Source organism: Phascolarctos cinereus, unplaced genomic scaffold (assembly GCF_003287225.1).
Source record: "Phascolarctos cinereus isolate Bilbo 61053 unplaced genomic scaffold, phaCin_HiC Scaffold_4;HRSCAF=312, whole genome shotgun sequence".
NCBI classification, from domain to species: Eukaryota; Metazoa; Chordata; class Mammalia; order Diprotodontia; family Phascolarctidae; genus Phascolarctos; species Phascolarctos cinereus.
This window is the reverse complement of record NW_027555847.1, coordinates 538327912-538345342: the sequence shown is the minus strand read 5'-3', so window position 1 is coordinate 538345342 and position 17431 is coordinate 538327912. Positions and strand designations below refer to the sequence as shown.

The following is a 17431-nucleotide window of genomic DNA, read 5'->3' as shown; positions in this document are numbered from 1 at the left end:
GTTGATCTTTGTCTTGTTGATGACTTGTTTACTGGCAAATACTGTCTTCATGTTATTTTGAAGTTACAGATAGACAGAAAAGTGAAAAATTGACTTCAACAATCATACTTTTTTTAAAAATTGCTATCTGCCAAATAATAAACTGATTTTTAAAAACTGACTATTATCCAGTTCAGATTCTTCCCCTCATACCAAACTCCGTACCCCTACCCCTGCCCCAAGCCGACAACTCCCATTATTGTGAAATAATCTGGTCCAAAAAGCCAATACAGTGGGTTTGCATTAATAAGCAATCCCACATTTCCAAAGCAATTGTATGAATTAAGTGGACAGAGAAGTCTTGAAAAGAGCTATACCAATAAAGAATTTCAGAAAAAAGGGTAGTAATATCTTATAGCACTTATTTATATAGGGGATACTCAGTAGGGAATGAAATGCAATGTTTTCCCCCAGCGGTGGTGGGAAGTTGCATGGAACCACTTACGCGGGCTTTTTTTTTTCTGTGAAAACAATGCATTTTTCTAGGAGTACTTAACATATTTTTCATAGCATTACAAAATGGTAGAGTTAGAAGGGAACTCAGAAGTCAATTAGTCCAACTCCTCGCTGAAGAACTTCAGATAATTTGATCTGATAAAAGAATAAAAACTCTCTTTTCTAGATAGGTTACTATCTTTAGACTCCCCAATCAATATTATAAAATCATAAAATTTTTTAGTACCTGAAAGGATCTTTGAGATTATCTACCTAATCCCTTCAAGTTATCATATACTTTAAAAATATGAGGAAACCGAGGCCTAGAAAAATGATTTACCCAATAACACTGAGCTAGTGTCAGAGTCACACTTGAATCCAAGTCTCCTGATACCCAAGTCAGTCAGTGCTCTTTTGACTATAACAAAGTACACAATTGGATTCTTTTTTGTTTCTGGGGGAACCACAATAAAAATTTGTGACAACCATTGCTTGAATCTCTGTCTTTTCAGTATTCTGAAGTTCCTTATTAAGAACTAAGCATCTGCTGAGAACACTGACCATAAATGACTTCTTATGCATTCATTTCAAAATTATCTTACTCCATTTGTACAAAATAATTCAATTGCCAATTCTCTTACACCTCCCTTCAATCTGCTGTCAGTTGACAAGCAGAACAATTGAAATCTTAATGCTTACAAGGTGGAATTTTTTACTTTTCTTAAGTGCCAAAACTCTTTTAAAGTTTCTGCTATAACATACAAGAAATTATTTTATATTCATCACTACTGTAATTTCTCAATTGTATGCAGGAAATGAACCACTACACATAATAAGACAAAATTATCTTATTTCCAATTTTCATTATAAAAATTATTTGCGATTTAGAGAGAAAAGAGACTTTAGAGGGCACCTACTCCAACCCCTTCATTTTAGAGTTGAGGAACTGAGCATCAAAAAGGTTCATTTACTTGCCCAAGGTCAAACTGGTAGTAAGCAGCAGAACTAGGATATGAAACTAGGACTTCTGATCTCAAATCTAGAACTCTTTCCATTATACCATACTTTTGTTTTGTTTTGTAAGAACCAACTATTGTTCAATTTTATTTTTCAGATTTTCAGTCAAAGTCATCTACATTTTTTGGGGAAGCTGTATTACTCAAATATAAAAGCCAATAATCCCTGAGAGTAATATTTTCTTCTTAAAAATCATACACATCATGCTTGTCTTTTTCTTTTCTACTTTCCTTAGAAAGAAATGAACAATACCCTTCCATATAAGACAGTGATAACAGTTAATCGGGTAATAAAAATGTAGCTAGGGTTAACAACTTAGGAAAACTACAAATCTAGGAAAAAAATAACATTAATATTTAATATCATTTAAAGCCAAAACTAAAGAATGAAGCTGATGCTGTAAAAATTCTAAATTTTACTCCCACAAGATTTTGGAACTGAGGTGATGATTAAGGCAGAATTGGAAGAGATAGTTTTCTTGGGTATAAAGCTAATTAAAGAAAATAGCAATTAAAAATAAGCTGAAAAGGAACAAATTTGAATATATCATTTCATGTGGAAAGAGCAGAGCAAAGACAACTTGGTGTAGATTACAGATAAGAATAATAAAAAAATGGTGGATTCCCTCTACTAAGTGAGAGTTTACAATGCTCAATTGTAGGAGATGGCATCCCTATAACACATGGTATCAAAAAAAAGCAGCTGTTGGGCACAGGGTGACGGTACGTGGATCAATTAAAGAAAATTATTTTATGAATGACATAACATTTTGGACAAAGATTTTGGAAAGAACTAGCAATTCTAAAAAGCTGAAGCAATATATGCAAAAAGGAGAGTAAGGCAGAACATCAAGGACTATTTCCAATAGAAGGTGACTGGGGATTTATATCCCCAATTCACAAGGCACATGGTCTGTCAAAGACTAGAAGTTAAAATCTTGAGCTCTATTCTTGGCTCTGCTTTCAATTGTTATAGGATCTCAAGTCATTCTTTTTTTTTCTCTCTCTCCCTTCACTTTAGTGAACTTACAGCATTTCTCTGTGTGTGTATAAAAGAGAAACTGGGAAGGAAGTGGGGAGGGACAGAGTAGGAAAAGAGGCAGAGGGAGAAAAGGCATGAGGAGAACAAGAGAAAATAGAGAGAGAACACATGTATTTAGTGCAATGATAATACTTTTAAAGAAAGAGCAGTGAGCAAGGCTTCCATTTACTGGGAGAAAATGGCTGATCATAAAAACCATTATTGCCTACCTCATCACCTCTGCATTTACAGAGGTGTTCCTTTTATCAGTGAATTGGGCAGACTCTGGTACTGGCACCACCCACCTAGACCGCAGGCTTTGGACCTTTAGTATTGTGCGTTCTCCCTCTGAGAGAAACTGAATGCTGTTTTATACGCATTTTGGCAGGCACTTTGTGTGCCTGCTTGAATGTGCATTTTGCTGTTGGTTGTCCTTAGCTTCTCAGATTTTAATGTCTTATAGCTTTAGAATCTATTTCTTTCCTGGATTTTCCCCCTCCCTAAATGATGCTATTTCAAATCTAAGAATCTTATAACACCCTACTGAGGTTGCTTCTGTACTTTGCCAGATTCAGCACTGCCAAAATGATACTTTAAATTCCCTAAACAGATGCAATTAAGACATGGCTCAGCTGAAACTGGAACTGAAAATGTCATGAACCTAGGCATTTTTGCTTATCATGTTTTAAAATTCTCCAACTTCTTATGAAATTTGGAGTGATTTCAGGTACAATTAGATTGTAATTCCGATCATATTACTGAGAACTATAGATGTACTTCTTAAAAGGTTTGATTCTATTCCCTCCCAACCTGTTCATCCCATCATTAAAAAAAAAAAAACAACCTTCCAAAATGATGAAAGCTAAGGGGAGAAGTTTTGATATACAGTATCCATTTGCTAAGAATGGCATAGTTACAAGACCGGCTTTAAGGAAGAGGGTTAAGGTACAAGGAAAAAATCATTTCTTGAGGCATCTTCCAGTCTGATGGTATGATCTATCACTGTCACTCAAACTTACTAGCTAAATAAACTATCTCCACTATGAAGTGGGCTTGGACTTCAAAACACAATAAATCTGAACTACATTTTACTTTGAGAAATATTCTTTAAAGAATAACAACAGTTTTAATGTATAGTCCGCTTTATTATTTCCTAAGGACAAAAATTCACATAAAAATTCATGTTTTTAAGTCTCTATTTTAGGGTAGCAGAAGGTGGTATCAACATTTAGTCTACCTAGGAAGCAGTTTAACAATTGCGCCACATTATATTTATATATTAATTTCCATAATATTCCCTCATTTTATTTTTCCATTTTGTATGTTAGTCTTATAATTTAGTTCTTTAAAAATGCTTTGTATATTAAATGTTTTGATGTTCCTCCATCCTAATAAGTTCAATATCATGATGTTAGTCTTTTAGACTCAGTGCAATGGAACAAGCAAACCTTAAAGCACAGACAACTAAAGTGTAATATTTCAGGATTTTACTGAATCATAATTACTAGAAAATTAAAGTGTTTCAGTCAGACCTAAAATACACAGAAAAGTGAAGGAAATAAAATAGTATATATTAAAGAAAATTTTAACATATTTCCCCACATTGCAATTAAAATAATATTAGGTTCATCTTTTTACAGGTTCAGACACTAAATAATAAAGTATAGTAAAACTGAAATTCAGGGCATATTTCAAAGATTTTAATTTATTATTTTGCTTTTAAAGGAAAGTGCAAAGATTCCACAATCCTAATGCCCATAATTTCCCCGTGAATTTAAATGGGGATACTGTTTGCATAAGAACAATTGTAAGTTGCCACTCAAATGTATAATGATTCTATAAGTTGGAAGGAAAAACAATTTGAAATGTTACTCTCCTCATCCCCTTTTCTTCTTTTAGGTTCAAATGTATTGCTGTGCATAAGTGTGTATACATTTCTACCCAAACACATATGTGTACATATATATATATATATATATATATATATATATATATATATATAATGTATGCACGCATACATACATATATGCAGTTTTTTTGTTTTTTATTTCTGTTGTGAATGCTAGAGAGTACTGCTTAATTATATGATGAATTCATTAGTAATTCCAACAAAAACATCAATTAAAATCATCCTCACATATCATTCATTACTTCAGGTCATGACTAATTTGGAGGTGCAGTGGCATAAGCTGCTCTAAATGTTTGATTGTAGCAATTTTTAATTTTAGAAATGAAATAAAGTGTGAGAAGAGCTTGTCACTAAGCTGCCATTCCCAGGTTTAAGGGTTAGCAGCGCAGAGGGGTAACTTTATGGTTATGGTTTTCTGCTGAAAATTAAAAGCAAGAGGATAAAGGAAGCATTAGAAATGTTTCTGAAATGGCAGTGCTTAATTATGGTGCAGCTATTAGTGTGGGACACCACAAAATCAGTACTAATTTCAGCTTGGTTAAAAGAAAAACAAAAATGGGTGAAAAGAGATTAACGGCATTGTCATTAACAATCAAGAAGGTGGAACCATATGAAGAATTAAACTCATTTGACTTACTGATATTCAGGAAGATATTTTAACTGTGTGATAAAACAAGACTTTAATAAATTCAAGGAGTAATCAGGAAAAAATGAAATCTTTATGGAGAATATTTCAAACTGTCAATGGTTTTTATAACATGATTCAGGAATTTTCTCTAGTATCCTTTCTTTCAATTTTAGAATTTTAGTTGCCATATATTATAATGGTTTTTCAGCTATGAAAGTAGCTTTCCAGTCAATGTTCCCTTGCCTTTCAAGGAGACAAACTGTTTTTCTTTCCTCTAAATGAGCACAATAAAATGGGTAAGCTGTCTGTGGGGAAAAAAAAAAGCTGCACAGACAAACTAGGGGAATAAGGCTCAAAAGAAAAATGTGGCACAGACAAAAGGAGATCTAAAGCATGTTTACAGGAGACGATGCCATTTATTCTGCTGGTCAAAGTAAATGGTTTCTTACCATAAAAATTTTCATTTAATTTTTTTCAGAAATAAATCCTATCTTCCATCAGAAAAATCTCCGTCAAATACCCAATGCACATGAAAATAACATTTAAAGAACAGTGGTCTGAGAGGTTTAGTTTACATTCAATTTCTTAAGGTTTTTCTTTTTTTGGGGGGAGGGGAGATTTCAAGATTTAGTTGGCATTTGTTAAAAATGAAATATTTAAATTCTTTCTTGCCTTACCAGTTATATAGTGTATGTTTTCAGTAGTCAGGTAACTGAGCAATGCATTAAAAAAATACAGAATATAGAGAAAAGTAAACAATCGGAAAGATTTCTCTTTCTCTAGCTATCGCAGGCAAACCAAGGATTGCCTTTCTGTCAGGCAAATACTGATGGAGATAAATGAAAAGACGGTGGTGAGCTCCTAATTTTTACCCACAAACTGAAACCAGAGAATGGATTTATGCTTCAAGGCAGCCAGATTTTTCCTTGTATACATTTCAACACTGCTGTGGCACTCATTCCATTTTGTTTAAACTCCTTTAAAACTAAACATAGGCTTTATCCCCTTCTCTGCTAATTATATACTTTTTTGTTTGAAGAAGCAAGCCCTTTATTGCTCATAATTTCAGCTATCACTTGCTTGGGCACCTTCTACAGATCAATAGCATATAGTTAAGTGGATGAAAAGGCTAAATGTGATTGTCATTTGCAATGCAAGGATTATTTTTTAGCTTTTAAGTGCTACTCTTGGGTTTCATTTTAGAATGTGAAATTCAAGTCACAGGTATATGGTAGCTGTAGATTCAGTTTTTTGTGCTAAATTAAATCTCTGTCATTTTTTAAGGTTAGAATACTGGCATGGGTTATAATAAAAACTAGTGAGCCACCTGCAATTTTACAGATTCCATTGCTAGTAGCCATACATCTTTGATGGCAAAACTACATTGGTTGCAGCACCATAAAAATCAATAAATATTAACCTTTTCTGACACTTTCTGCTCGGATGCTTTATCAATTGCTGTCAGGTGATAGAATGGTCAGTGATGTACTGTATTTTTGGCTGAGAATCTATAACAAACTTAGAAATCAATGTAGATTAACAGAACTTTTAAATATAAAAACCACCAATGAATTTTTACTTCTCAGGTAAAGTACAAAAAACCTAGTAAGCTCACAAATTTTAAACAGGTATTTTAGAGAAAGAGAAATATCAAACAGCATTACAGTCAAATGGACTAAATATTGGACTTACGTTAAGAAAATTCCAAAATAAAAAAGTATTTGAATGGCACAGGTTAAAAATAATACACTATCACATTTTAGGTCACAAGCAGATGTAAGTTAGAGGGGTTAAAAAAAAACCTGTTCTATTACACAATCCAATCTTATTTCCATTATAAGCCCATGATTCTCACTGCTGAATTACAGTTAATATTTGGCATAATTTTCTAAAGGTTAGGACCAAACAAAAAAATGTTTAGTAGAGAAGGAGAACATGCATTTTAAGTTGTCTAAACCTTCTGTAAGGATAAAATGTTCTCTAATCTTATAGAGCCCTCAGGCTTTTAATTATAGGACAGGATCTCCTTCCATGCAATATATCCTGTAGTGAACAAGTGAATATACTCTTTAACCTTCATAGCATATGCACTAGTAATTCTGTTAGTTCTATTATATTTCTTCATGGATGAATATGTTGATCCTTCTAACCTAACACTTTACTGGCCTGCCAATTTTTGCTATGGCTAAAATGAGTTTAAGCGTGCCTGGCTACATTTAGAACTGGCCACGGTCTCCCTATAAGGTACCAGACTACTAATGTGAGGCCATTGAATACACATAACTATTGTTAAATGAAGAATGTCGTTGTTTTCTTTTATTGTATGGATTTGGTGATTAAAATAACAAGTTAAAACTTGCAGGATGGGTCAGCAGGATAGCTGGAATAGCAAGCAGTATCCATACTGTTTTGGAGGCTCCTGCTCCAGGCTAGCATTGGTACTTAGCACCAAAATTCAAATGAAAAAACAATCCTTGAATGGATGAATAAATATAATTAGTCATACTTAAAAAAAGAAACATCAATAGTTTAGAGAAGTGTACCACAGTAAAGGCAGGAAAGCATTCAATGTGCTAAAAGCTTCATTACCACAACTCCTCAAACTTAGCTAGAGAAAAGTACCATTTCACATTTGTCACTTTCAGTAGCATCTAAATTTTATGCTTGAAAAAATACTTCCTCTACCAATCAAAGCCAAGAACTAAGTTCTCAAACAAATGCAATAGTCATTTCTCTTTATAAAGTCAAAAATAGTTATTTGCCTTTTAAATTAAGTAATTCAGTTTACTGCCCATGAATTTTAGCTATAAAGACATGGATTTTAAATATGGTCATATTAGTGAGGAAATCCCATAAAATTGATACAATAACTTGCTTGCCCTCCCTTAAAATGGGATCCTGCAAATTGACAGCTTCTAAGAATAAGGTGGGGGACAGAAAGTGAAAAAAAAAAAAACCTCCTAAAACCGAAATATAACAATAAGTATTTCCTATCACACTGAAGACTCGTTGGATGAAAACATTTTTTCCACATAAAGTACAGTAGATGTACCACATAAATAATGGGCATTCACCTTATCCACAGGGTAATCATCAGGTCATGAGCTACTTGTGTGAACCTGTACAGCTACCTATCAAAAAGTGCTTTATGCTCAAATCTGAATTGCATTATAAAAGCTTGTTCCTGAAATGACCAATCATTTTTTTAAACCTCATACTAGGAAGGCTACTGTGATTTTACTATACCCTTCAAAAACAAGAAGGGTCCTGTTGTCTCTTTTACTATTTTTATTCATTTCTGATCTGCCTCTTAAAAAGGGTTTTAAAACTATTAAGCTCCTTCATATCTCTGCTAACAAAAAGATATATTTCTTACCCCCTTCTCTGCATTCCCTGAGCAAAGAGATATCTAAGCTTTCGCAAAAATAGGAACCAGGACTGAGCTCCTGCCATCTCACCCCTGATGAAAGACTGGCTCCTTAAGTCAACTAGGTCCTTGGTTTGTCTCTGTGTGCATAAAACTAGAATCCTTTGCTTTTCAACAGACTGTGTCTGAAAATTATCAATTCTTTTTTCTCAGTCAAATTACTTGTAAGGTTAAATGACGGGCCTATAAGGAACCAGTAGATCACCTTGGCTCAATGTTACCACTAGGCAGTAACCAACTTGACCAAATCTGTCCTAGTGCCACAAACTACACACTTACCATAGCTTACAAATACCATAAAGCAGGAGTTCTTAAACTAGGGCCTACTAATTTTCTCAAAAACATTTTTATAACTATATTTAGACATAATTAGTTTCCTTCATAAGCCTATGTATTTTTATTTTATGCACTTAAAAATATCATTCTGAGAAGGGGTTCACAGGTTTTTACCAAAGGAGTCTGTGATACAGAAAATGGTTAAGGATATCAATAAAAAAAGCATGGAAGGATCCCATTCATGCTAGGAGTATTTCCTGTACTGCTACTAGAAAAATCATCTATATCTTACTACAGTTGCGTCATCTTCCTATGTTAAAAAAAGTACTAAGTATTTACTAAATTCTAAGAATTAAGCTATATGAATGACATTACAATATGTTTCCAACTTCCTTATTCTTGGAAGGAAAATGTCCTTTACTTTGTGAAGTTCCATATTAAGAACATCACATTTTCTCTTCTAAAGTTACCTTTGATGGAATTTCAACTTTACCTAATTTCACGCATAATTTTCACATAATACAAAATAAAAATAAATTTAAATAAAAAGTAATACACTATTTTGGTAAAATTCTCAACTTCCTTGTTTGTGTATATGTTGTAAGCACCCAGGAGAATATAAGCTGATTGGAGGCAGTGACTAATTTTTTTTTTTCTGAATATTATTAATGCCTAGCTTGGTGCCTTGACATTTTATAAATGTTAGTGGAATTGAACGGAATCATGCTTTAGGATGAAGACAGTTTTACTCACCCATGATTATCCTTTTATCTCACTCCATAGTTTGTGTTATGTGTTCAAATTCACAATGTAATATCTCAGGATAGGCAGTGCAAAGCACTGCATAACTAAGCTGGATAAGGAGTTGTTCCAACTCTCTGGAAGATGTTGAACAGAGAAGGCTTAAAAAGGTACAAGGCTGGGGAACATAAGCAGCCAGACAGTAGACTGTTGGTATGAACAACAGTTTCTGGAGGGGATGGTAAAACCATGAATTCTCTGGTGTACTAAGTATACTACAAGTTCAAGGAGAAAAAAATGTTCTCTAAGTTTATGTGTATTTTTGCTATTTCCCCTAGCAATTAGTAAACTCCCCCAAAAAGTAAATGGCTAGCAAGAACTTTTAAACGGAGTAAAATTTTGGCTATTTCCTCAATTATACGTTAAGATACTTACAACAAAATTATTCTACCAAGTATTTTTTTTTAATGTTTTAATGGTTTAATATATTGCAGGCACAGTTCACTTTATATAATACCCATGTTTTAGAAAACATTTCATCTAAATAGACTTTTTGGGAAATGAAATAATTTTAAGTGTACTAGTGGGGTTTCCTGCTCCAAAATGACCTGCTCTGATGCCTCACCATTATATGGAGGTGACTTTCAGTTTTTAAAGACTGTGTAGAATGTGTCAGTAGAGTTGAAGCTCCGGCAAGTGCTACTGGGTAGGAAAGGCTTCTAGTAGGATTTTGGCCACAGACTATGGCTGTTTTCTGAGGACCAGGCTAGATAAGCATGAAGAAATTCATCAATGGCAGCTGACCACTTAGTGATGGAAATCTTTGGCCATGATAATCTATGAAACACAGAACAGCACAAAATGGCCTAGAGAGCTCCTGCCATTTTTATAAAGACAGTGGCAAAGTAGGAGAAAAGGCATAAAAGACTCTTTATAAATATTAACTTAGCAAATGACATCCTAAACATGAGGTTTGAGATTATCTTGTGGGTACATTAATCCTATTAATACTGCTATACTCTATAAATGCAACCAGAAGCTGCAGCTAAATAGAAAGATGCATCATAGGCTTTCCTAGAAGAGGTAAATAAAGGGGATGGCAGAACTGGTATCATCATTAGAATCAGTCAACATGCATTTACTAAGCACTTATGTGCCAGACATAAGTTAAAAAGAAAGGCGAAAGTCAATCCCTGCCCTCAAGAAGCTCACAATCTCATATGGATGCAACAAGAAAGTAACTGTATACAAACAGGATATACTCAGCATAAATTGAGGATAAACTCAGAGGGAAGGTACTAAGTCTAAAGGGGACTGAGAAGGCTTCCTATTAACAGTGAGACCTTAGCTGAGACTTGAAGGAAGCCAGGAGAGTGTGATCAGGAGGCAAAGAATTCCAAGCATGGGGGACAGCCAGTGAAAACACTCAGAGTTGGTAGATAGCCTTGTGAAAGAAACATCCCAAAGGCTAGTGTCACTAGATAAGAATAAGTGAGGGTTATGACTGAATTGGATGGGTGGGCGGAACAGTGACATGGCCATACTTGTGCTTCTTTAGGAAGATCAATTTGACAACTGAGTGTAAGATGGACTGAATTGGAGGAGGTTCGAGACAGGAAGATTAACCAGTATATTTTTGCAATATTCAATTTGTGAGGTAATTAGAGCCTACATGCTACCAAAGGAACATGAAACATAACTACATGGGAAATTGACCATTTCAAATGTCATTGCTCAGTATAAGAATTTATAAAAAAAGAAGACCATGAAGATAACTGCACATTATGCACCAACAGAAAAAAAGGAGGTTAAAAATAGTCCACAAAAAACTCCACATGACTCTCTAAATGAAATCAACATACACATCCATAAATAATAACATCAGCACAAAAGTAAACAAAGGGGACCCATTTTACACTTCACAATTTTCTTGTGCATCATATTCTCAACCTCTCCCCTTCCCAGAAAAATCAAACAAAATTACTACAGTAAAGTTTTTATTTTGCAGTTTGCAGTAGTCTGAGATGCCAGGATATGATAGTTCAGTTAGCTGGGGAATAGGATATCAACACAGAAAGGTCTAATTCACAATTGTGCATGGTCAATTCAAGAGGGAAGTAACAGAATCATATAAGCAAGGTGAAATGATGCCAATTTGTGGAGTGCCTGCGAAGTAAGTAGTAGTTAAATGAAGAAACTGAGGCTCAGAAAGGTGATGTGCTATTCAGGATTTAAATCCAGGAATTCCTAACTCTAAGTCCACTATGTTCTTTTGCTCAAAGCCATTGGAGTAAATGAAATTGCCAAGGGAGAAGAGATGTGGCCTAGGGCTGGTACATTGGGGAACACCTATATTAAGGGTGAGGGAAGAGGAGCAATCAGCAAAAATATATTTTGGGAAGCATGCTTTAGGAGTAAAAGATGAAATGACTGAGGAAAACAAATGTTCAATCTTCCAAGCATATCAATTTATGAAGCAATGCATGCCTAACAAAGCGGAACCAGACCTCCTCAGCTTAGGCCTGAACCTCAAATACATAAGGAGACAGAAGTTTATACATTAAAAACAATTAATTAAGACTAATTAATTAAACTTTTTTTTTTGGGGGGGTAATGGGGGTTAAGTGACTTGCCCAGGGTCATACAGCTAGTAAGTGTCAAGTGTTTGGTCTGAGGTCCCATTTGAACTCAGGTCCTCCTGACTTCAGGGCCGGTGCTCTACACACTGCGGCACCTAGCTGCCCCAAGACTAATTAATTAAAAGGAAACAATACAACATTAAGTAATCTGATTTCTAATAGGATGAAAAATTAGGGACTTTCCAAGCTGGGAGGGAGAGAGTAAACAAATGCAATTCAGAATTCAGAAAAAAAAAAGTGTCCTAATCCTGTCTGGTCTCTATAAACAATCAAAGGGACACAGAAATAATAACTGATTGATCATTATGGGGCCAGTTTTGTGGTCCAGTTTCCTAGCCATGCAGGGCTAGATTCAAATAATACAATAAGGTTTTCTCCAAATTCCCACAACTAAAGTTTTCTCACAAGACACAAACTGGAGTAGACCCATAATTGAATAGAAAGGGAACTGAGCTAGGTCCAGAACTGATTCACAAGATGGAGTCAGTGTGGTCCACACAATTCCCACAATTAACCACTTACTATCCTGATCCCCTCAATTCCCTCAGAAGTGAAAAAAGGCAAATGTCTGTAAGTCTAAACAGAAAATCATAAATGCTTTTGTAAAGAAGAAAACTGGGATGTGTCAGATATAGAGAACTCTAAAGAACATCAGAAAAAAAAGGAAAATTATTATATTCTAATGGATAGTAAATGACTGAATAATGATGTAGGAATTATTTCTAAATTATCTGGCAAACAATCAATAGAACATATTGTTTATTATGTGCCAAGCATTGTGCTAAGTACTGGGTACAGAAATAAAAAGCAAACAAAGTGATACCAAAGACTTGTTAGAGCAAAGCTAGAAATTAATTAGCAAATTAGATGAAAAATGAGAATATAAGATAAGCAATCAAGGCAACTCCAACCTAACTTAATTAAACAAGCAGTTCAAATTTCTAAAAATGAGAAATGGATAAAGAACAGACTTGGAAACAGACCAACACCATTACACCTATGTAAGTTTTATTGAAATCAATTAATCAATACAATGAAGAAATGAAAATTAGACATCACATCAGCCAAACATCTACTTCTTTGTTTGTAAAACTTTTAAAAGGAAGAAGGAAGATTCTGAGCAATATTATTTCAAAGATATGGAAAAGTGGAGGGGAAAACAAAATTATATAAAGCTTAGTAAGGAACCAATTGAACCAGATCATCCAGAGGCCATTTAAGCATGAAACCAGAAGGAAGAAAATAGATTAAAAAGTAAACAAGTCAATATTTCTATAAGAAATTATTTTCTCCATCACTGACAATGAAATCACAACATTTGGACTCTACCATAAGATCTCTCAATGTGATCCATAATGCAGTAGAAATGGAGAGAAAAAAACAGATAATGGAAAAACAGCTGGAGTATATTGAGTATACATAGAGAAAGTCTATGCCAGCGAAATAGTCTGAGACTTTTGAAGGATCTTTTCCCAACGTAAATCTAAGAGGAGAATAACAAATACTTGGGAAAAAAATTTCAGACTGTATGATTACTGAAAAGGATGACTCAGAAAATATCAATAACACCTGAAGTTTTCCCTTACATTTTCACTTTGTAAAAATCTTTATGGAAAATAATTTAATACACAATTATTTGGGAATAGTCATCACTGAACAAAGCATTTAAGTATTTATTACTATGGGTCAGGCATTGTGCAAAGAGCTTGGGATACAAAGAAAGGTACAAACAGTCCCTACTCACATTTTAATGAGAGACAACATATGAAAAACTGGGTACATAAAAGATACATGTTGTTGTCTCTTGTTCTCATCCAACATGGTGTCTCTCCTGCCAATATATAAATTTTTTAAATGATTTTTAAAAGATGTAAAAATAATGATAATTTTGTTTACCAACTCTCTGATTATTAACAACTGGTAGGGCACAGAAAAGAAATACAAGCTTGCCAATGTTGTTGGCCACTGCCATATCAAGAATGTTCACTGCTGAGTCCAAATCAAGGAACAAATTTCCCTACAGGTGATGAAGTCTTCTAGATGCAGATGTTTGGAGATGAAATTGCATAAGGCTACAAAGCACTACCTAATTATTGACAAAGGAAGACACAAGTGGATGAAGAAAATCTATTGTCCATATTATGATAGGTAATTGGAAAAATAGCCCATACATATACAGCATACATATACTGACATACATCAGTACATATACATACTCTTGGACACAGCTTGTGGATAGTTTTGAACTGGGTCTAGGGTAAGAGGACAGTAGGTTGGATTGCTTTGGGAAAATTGTACCATAATTTTAATGACTCCTAGCTTTTCCCTGAAACCAAGGCTCATCTTTTAACATCAAAATTATTCTCATGATACTGTATGGTTGAGTCATAGAATATAATAGTATCTCAAAAGCTAAACAGTCATTCAAAGGGCAATAGAATGGGTCATGGTGGGAGGGAGCATGCTACAACATAATAACAATGAAGAATTAAAAAGGAAAAATAGTGTAAAGGCTACCATCACAGAAATGAGTAACTGGAAAAAGAAGTGGATTGTTCAAACAGTAAGAACAAGGGGTAGAACTGAGGATAGTACAGGTACTTCAGTGGTAGCCATCAAATGTCATGAGATTTAGAAGAAGATTCTCAGCATGATGAACAGACATTTTTAGAGAAATTATAGAAGACAATAACAAGAGTAAAACAAGAAACAAAAGTGTGTATGGGTTGTGATTTGTATCACAGGATGCTGCATTCACACCAATGGAATCACTTTGAACCACTAAAGTACAAGAGTGCAATAGACAATTCTTTTATAAGGTAAACATTGGTGTATAATGCAAATAATTCCTAATTTTAAAGATTTTAAAATAAAATTTCTGTGCATTAGATCAGATTTATTTACAGGTGCAAATAGTAACAAGTTCAACTATTTAATGAATCAATGTTTATTGAGCAGGTTGCCATTTTAGGTTCTGTGAGAGATAATAATAAACAAAGGATGGCCCTTCCTCTCCTAGAACATAATAACAATAACATTTAGTCTTATAAGAGAGTTATAAAATTCATACAAATGGTCATAATACAAGACAGAATGTGATTAGTGACACAGGAGAGGCACAAAGACAGGTGTGATCATTCTCAAGAGTGGGAGAGGATTCTAATAGATGGAGACAGAGGAGGCATATTCAGCAAAATGAGGAGCCTGTGCAAAGGCTCTGAAGCAGAAAAGTACATGGTATGTCCCTTCTGAGTAAACCAATGTTGCCGGATTATCGGATTTTTAAAGACAATCAATCAGAAATATGGTTGCATAGATAGGTTGAGATTCACTAAAAGATCTAATAAAGGACAATAAATGTCATGCTGAGAATTTTGGAAATTGAAGAAGTCAGTTCAGTTCAGTTGTTTATCAGTTGTGTCTGACTCTTTGTGACCCCATTTGGGGTTTTCTTGGCAAAGACACTAGCGTGGTTTGCATTTCCTTCTCCAACTCATTTTAGAGTTGAGGAACTAAGGCAAACAGGCTTAAGTGATTTACTCACAAAGCTAGTAACTGTCAGAGGTCGTCTTTGAACTCATGAAGATAAGTCTTCCTGATGCTAGGCTCTGTACTCTATCCAGTACACCACCTTGCTGCCCTTTGAAGAAATCAAAACGCCTCCAAAAATTGTATTTGGGTTTACTTGTTAAAAGGACAATTTTTAGGGAAAATGTCATATTAGTTGTAATTCTTTTCCTAAAGTCATTAGGGTTTCTCAATAATCTTTAGATAATGCTATAAATCATATTTGGGCTTCTGGATCTTTGGATATAAAATAAAGAACTGCAATCTCTAACCTGAAGATGGTTTGCTATACAATATTATTTGACTACAAAAGAATTGAAATGGAAAATTTTTAACTCTAAGAAAAATGTCATATTAGTCATACAGCACCTAATTCAAGGCCATTGTCCCTAGGATCTAAATATCTAATGGGGATGAAGAGTATGGTGAGAAACAGAAAACTTACACATTTAATTTCTTCATGTTCTCCCAATGTCAAAAACACCATGCCCAGATAACAGAATCTCACAGTCTGAATGTGGCCTCAGAGATCATCGAATTCTACCTATAGTTAAATACAGACATTCCTAGCCCCAAAAGAATCTGCTTAGAAATGCCTATCATTATAGGTCTTGTACTTTGCTTTTTAGAAAAAGGTTCCACAATAACTCTAGTCATTCTACAAGCTTCACTGAAATTTAAAAGAAAAATACACACACAATTAAATTCTCCCACATCTTAGCTCTACCTTTCTTAAATTTAAAGAATCTAGATTTCAGATAAAAACACTCAACTTTTTCTTGCAAAGATCTTCAAGATGTTTAGGACTTTATGTCCATCTTATATCACTTATGAGAAGCAACATGATGTCTAAAATAATGAAGAGATGACACAAACTGAAGAATATACTTTTAGAAGTAAAGATATGTTAATCTTCCCTTCAGAATAAAATAGATCCTGCTATTAGTTTACATTAAGATTTAGAGCACCTATCACCCACCAAACTCATCAAGTCTCTATACACTACTGAAATTATTTTCTCTTCTTATGCTTTTATAGGTTATACAAGGACAAGAGAACTGTCTTTCTTCTGTGGGGTGACTACTGCCTATTCCTACTTCATTTGGTTCAAACACTTACAGACAAGCTCCTTTTTGAACTGATCATTTTCTAGAGGTCATTCAGACCATAATTTCAGGGCCTAGCCACTATCCTGATGGTCCTTCTTAGGAAATTGGACCCAGTGGGAACGTTTTCTCCCTCTGCTTAGTCTATGGGTCAGCATTTTCCTTCCCTTGTACTTCTTAATTCCCTTAAGTGGCAATTATTTAAGGCACAGTTAGAGAAGGTGCAATCTACATTCATCCAATAAAACCTAAATATTAAAAAGGACAGAAAAATTCAGCATGGTTACTAAGGATAAATGGGACAGCATTTAGCATTTGAAAGGTACCAAAGAAGTGGTACAAGAGTAGATAAGGGAAGTGATAAAAAAAACTACTGGAGGTAAAATATAATTTAGAAGAAGTAAAAGGGAATAATATGTGTCAAATAGACAAAGCATCTTAATTACAAAAGGTTAATATTAGAGTCAGAGTCAAGGAATAGGTAGAAAAATCATTCTAAGGGATTGAAAATCCATTCAATGACAGAAACCAAAAGAGAAGACTACCATCAAGGTTTTTAATATTATATGAAACAGCCACAAGCTAATTTTGTAAAATCAGTACCTACACTGAAAAGATGCTTAAGTA

The 17431-nt window shown here is 34.3% G+C and overlaps 1 protein-coding gene across 1 annotated transcript in view; it reads right to left on the bottom strand.

Annotated features, from left to right (window-relative positions):
* ZNF407 (zinc finger protein 407) overlaps positions 1-17431 on the bottom strand; it is a 611846-nt gene that overhangs the window by 142017 nt on the left and 452398 nt on the right. The gene's annotated exons all lie outside the window — the stretch shown is intronic.